The following is a 5753-nucleotide window of genomic DNA, read 5'->3' as shown; positions in this document are numbered from 1 at the left end:
GGCTCCGCCTCCATATCTGTTCTGGAGCAGAACTCCCCCCACTGCTAATGTGGGACGGAAGAGATCATTCCATTTTTATTGTGGGGTCATAGGCGTTGAGCGGGGTAACCCGAGGATATTGGCAGCAGGTTAAACTTGTACTGGACTAATGAATGATTTATGGCTTAAATTCGAAAATAGCGAGAGGTTTTGCTCTTTTGAAATGTCGACTACAGAATGTAGAAGTTGAGGTGGGTGGGAACCTAGCATGCAAAACATTGTGTAATGTTGATCTAAGGAGAGCCAAAACTGCCAAATAAGTAAATCTTTAAATAAACAGAGGTACTTGAAAATTGGAAATAAGTACACTAAATAAAAAGTATTTAATTACAATAGTCAATAATTATTCAAATGCAATAATACTTTTTAATGCTAACATTTAAAGCGATAAATGTAAAAATGATTTTATACATTTTATTAATCATATATAAAAATTTGGAAAACATTTCTAACATTATATTTATAATGTTTCATAGTTACAGTCCACCATAAAATAATTTAAACTGTCTCTATGGCTCGTCAAATAGAACCTAGTAATCATGCCATAATTAACAATAAATACATAAATAAATAGCTGTAACTATAAAATGTTTAAATACGTTGTCAAAGTTTTAAATTTACTTTATGACTAATACAGTGTTTAAATTGATTATTTAATTATGTTATAAACAGGCACAATCCAAAACATAAGTCATTAGATAAATATAACTACACAGTGATTAAAAATAAAAATAAAGAGACATTAAATTACAATTACATAAGGGCATTCAACTTATTTATTAAGTGTCAATTATTTGTTAAATACATAATGAAATTATTCAAAGTGAACAGATTCTGAATCCATCATAAATGAAATAAAAAAATAGTCAGTCAGTTTCTACCGCTTATTCCATAGTGGGTCACGGGGGAGCTGGTGCCTATCTCCAGCAGTCTATGGGCGAGAGGCGGGGTACACATGGGACAGGTCGCCAGTCCATCGCAGGGCAACACACACACTCATTCATACACCTAAGGGCAATTTAGAGTGACCAATTAACCTAACAGGCATGTCTTTGGACTGTGGGAGGAAGCTGGAGTACGCGGTGAGAACCCACGCATGCATGGGGAGAACATGCAAACTCCATGCAGAAAGACCCCGGGCCGGGCATCGAACCCAGGACCTTCTTGCTGCAAGGCAACAGTGCTACCAACTGCGCCACCGTGCAAAATGTATATAAATATTTTAAAAATACAATGCATCAGGTAATAATGTCACTTTGGCATACAATATGCACCCTAACATTTGACTGGTTAATCACAGAAAGAAAGAACCGGGTGTTGTTGGTTGAACCCGGAAAAGGATTGGTTGGAGGCAGGATCTTGGCGCGAAACTTCGATCTGAAAACGTTGGTCTACTAAGAACCCCACAGTGGTAGAAATTATTTACTTTTGGAAGTGGCAGTAAAAGGCATAAACTGGTATGTGAATGGTTCAGAATGGATACACAGGAGGATAATATGGACTTTGATGAATGGACGCCAGTAAGTAGAGGGAGAGGACGCGGAAGAGGTAAAGCAGAAGAAGGAAAAATGTTAGACAGCCAAAGGAATAAAAGAGAGTTGGAAGAAAACAGTTCTGAAGAAGAGAGAGTAGTTAGGAGGAAAATCGGAAGGGAAGAATGTAAAATAATATTAAAGATAAAAAATGAAGAAGAAAAAGAGAACCTGAGTCCTATTTCACTATCTAGAGAAATTAAAAAAAAGATAGGAGATGTTGAAATGGTGAAGGTCTTGAGAGATGGAAATATACTGGTGGTGTGTAAAACTGAAGAACAAAGAAGAAAGGCTTTACAAGTGGAAAACATTTGCAAGAAAACAGTGACAGAGAGGAAGATTATAGGAGAAGATAAAATCATTCGGGGGGTAATTTATGGTATTCCTATGGAGGAAGATATAGACAAGTTAAAAAAAAGCATTGTTGGTGCAAAGGTAAAAAATCTCAAAAGACTGACAAAAAATGTAAATGGTGAAAGAGTAGGAAGCCTGTCAATTTTAATAGATTTTGAAGAAAAGGTGTTGCCACAAAATGTTAAAATAGGATATCTGAGTTTTTCTGTGAGGCCTTTCATTCCTCCACCACTAAGATGTTTTAAATGTCAGAGATATGGTCATATAGCAGCTGTCTGTAAAGGAAAACAAAGATGTCCAAAGTGTGGAGAAGATCACAGAATTGAAGATTGTGGGGAAGAAGTGCAGGAAAAATGTTGCAATTGTGGAGGGCAACATAGAGTTACATTCGGGGGATGTGAGGTAAGGAAGAAAGCAAAAGAAATCCAACAAATTAAAATGACTAAAAACATAAGCTATGCTGAAGCAGTCAAAAATGTACAGAAAGAAAGATCAAGGGATGAAGGTCAAATTAGGATTCAAGATTATCAACAAAGAAAAGTAGAATCAGAGGAAAATGTTACAATGTCTGTGGAAAAACTGATATTATTCATAGCTTATGTCATTAACTGCACTGAACAGGCTAAACACAAAACAGAAAAGATTAAAATAATAGTCAGAGGAGCAGAAAAGTTCTTAGGGTTTAAAGAAGGATCTTGGGAAAACATTAATAAAAAGTTGGAAACAGATGGAAGGCAAGGAGGAACCCCAGCTGATAGAAATATATGATAATATTACAGTGGAATGCAAGAAGTTTAATCGCTAATGGACAGGAATTTAAAGGGTATATAGATGGAATTGAAGAAAAACCAGAAATTATATGTATACAGGAGACGTGGTTAAAGCCAAACCTAGATTTTGTGTTTAAAGGGTATAATAGTATCAGAAGGGATAGACAAGAAGGAAGTGGAGGAGGATGTGGAATATTTATAAAAGAAGGGATACAATATCAGATATTAGGAAAAGGCAAAGAGTTAGAATATATAGTAGTTGAAATTTACAATAAAAAGGAAAAGTGTAAAATAATAAATTTTTATAATCCATGTAAAATATTATCATTTGAGTTGATGGATGAATTAATGGGATACTTAGAAGGAAAAGTAATCTGGTGTGGAGATTTTAATGCTAACAGCACATTATGGGGAAAATGTAATGATAAAAATGGACAAGTTATTGAAGAAATAATGGAAATAAAAAATTTGGTATGTATAAATGATGGAAAAGGAACAAGAATTAATGTAAAAACAGGTACAGAATCTGTGATTGATTTAACAATAGTATCAAATTGTTTAGCCAATAACTGTGAGTGGGACATTGACAAAGATACAACAATAGGCAGTGATCATTACCCCATTAAAATCATAACAGGAATATTAATAAATAACAGGAATACAGGATTATATAAAAGATGGAACTTTAATAAGGCTGATTGGGAAAAATTTAAATATTTAAGTCAAAAGAAATTGGAAGAAATAGATGAGTCAATTGATATAAATAGTTTAAATATAAATATCTGTAAAAAGATCTTACAGGCTGCAGAAGAATCAATAAAAAAAGGAGGAAGAAAGAACGATAAAAAAATTGTGCCATGGTGGACAAAAGAATGTAGTGAAGTAATAAAATTAAGAAATAAAGCATTTAAAATGTTAAAAAGTAACCCAATTTATCAGAATTTAATTGAGTACAAAAGAAAGCAGGCAAAGGTAAGAAAGATCATTAAACATACAAAAAGAGAATATTGGAGAAACTTTTGTAATACCGTAGGGAGAGAAACAAAAATTGATCAAATTTGGAAAACGATTAAAAGAATGAAGGGTATTAGAAAAGAATATGGATATCCTATATTAAAAATAGATAATATAACTATAACGGAAGATAAAGAAAAAGCAGAAATATTAGCTAAAACATTTAGTAAAATTCATAGTTCAAATAATATTAGTGAAGAGGGAAAGAAAGGTAGGGAAATCACAAAGATGAAATATAAAGAATTAATGCAAAATAATGTAGATACAAATAAATTAATAAATGAACCATTTACACAAGGAGAATTGAACTTTGTAACCAGGAAAACAAAAAATACATCACCTGGAAAAGATCAAATGTACTATACGATGATAGAACATCTTAATGACAAAGCAAAAGACAAAATATTAGAATTATACAATAAAGTCTGGGAGGAGGGAGAGCTGCCACAGAGCTGGAAGGAAGCAATAATTATTCCAATAGCTAAACCAGGAAAAGATAAAACAAAACCAGAAAATTATAGACCAATCGCATTAACATCAAATATTTGTAAAATAATGGAAAAAATGATTAATAATAGATTAACATATTATTTAAATATTAATGGATATATATCTAGAAATCAAAATGGGTTTAGAAAAGGGAGAAGCACAAATGACTCTGCATTATGTTTAGAATATGAAATTAGGAGAGCACAAATAAACAAAGAAAATGTAGTAGCTGTATTTTTTGATATAGAAAAAGCATATGACATGATGTGGGTTGAAGGATTATTAATTAAATTAAATAAAATGGGTATTACTGGAAAAATGTTTAACTGGATTAAAGATTTTTTATCAAATAGAACAATACAAGTAAGAATTGGTCAAGAATTGTCAGATAAATATATAATAGATAATGGTACTCCTCAAGGAAGTATTATAAGTCCGTTATTGTTTTCTATAATGATAAATGATGTATTTAAAAATATTGGTAAGGACGTCGGTTGCTCACTATTTGCAGATGATGGAGCTATATGGAAAAGGGGTCGTAATATCAAATTTATTGAAAAGAAAATACAGGATGAGATTATTAGAATAGAACAATGGGCAAATCAATGGGGATTTAAATTCTCAGTGGAAAAAACAAAAGTAATTGTGTTTACACAGAAAAGGAAAAGAGAAAATATAAAACTAAAATTATACAATCAAGTTTTAGAACAAGTAAAAAATATAAAATTTTTAGGTATATGGTTTGATGAAAAAATTATATGGAAAGTACATATAGAAAAAATCATAGATAAATGCAAAAGAATATTAAACATTATGAGATGTATGGCTGGTATTGATTGGGGAGCAGATCGAACATCATTAAAAAGAATTTATACAGGATTAATTAGATCAAATATTGATTATGGAAGTATAATTTATGGATCAGCAGCAAACACTCACCTTATAAAATTAGACAATATACAACATCAAGCTTTAAGAATTTGTACAGGAGCAATCAGAACCAGTCCAATAGCAGCACTTCAGGTAGAGATGGGAGAGATGCCATTAGATTTAAGAAGGAAACAGTTAGCATTAAATTACTGGATAAATTTACAAAGCAATAATCCGGATCATCCCACACGTGATATTTTAAAACCATGCTGGGAAAAAGAAAAAAAACAAGTTAAGAGTTTTGGTTGGATTATCAATAATATAGCAGAAAAATTTCAAATATATGAAAAAGAAATAAGTTTAATGTTGCCTTTGCCAGTAGTGCCACCGTGGCTGTTACCAGAAGCAGTGGTGGATATGGCGTTGATGGAAAAGAAAAAGGATTCAAAATGTAGATTAGATTCAAGTATAATACAAGAATATATAAACAATTACTATCATTATGTCCAGATTTACACAGACGCATCAAAAACAGATGAAAAAATAGGAGTAGCATTTGTAATACCAGAATTTAAAATAAAAGTAGGAAAAAGAATTACAGATGGATTATCAGTATATTCAGGAGAATTATTAGCAATATTGTTAGCAGTGCAGTGGGTGGAGGATATAAAACCATTAAAAACAA

This window comes from Girardinichthys multiradiatus, chromosome 22 (assembly GCF_021462225.1).
Source record: "Girardinichthys multiradiatus isolate DD_20200921_A chromosome 22, DD_fGirMul_XY1, whole genome shotgun sequence".
NCBI lineage: Eukaryota > Metazoa > Chordata > Actinopteri > Cyprinodontiformes > Goodeidae > Girardinichthys > Girardinichthys multiradiatus.
The sequence above is the reverse complement of the archived record's forward strand: the minus strand, read 5'-3'. Positions refer to the sequence as shown.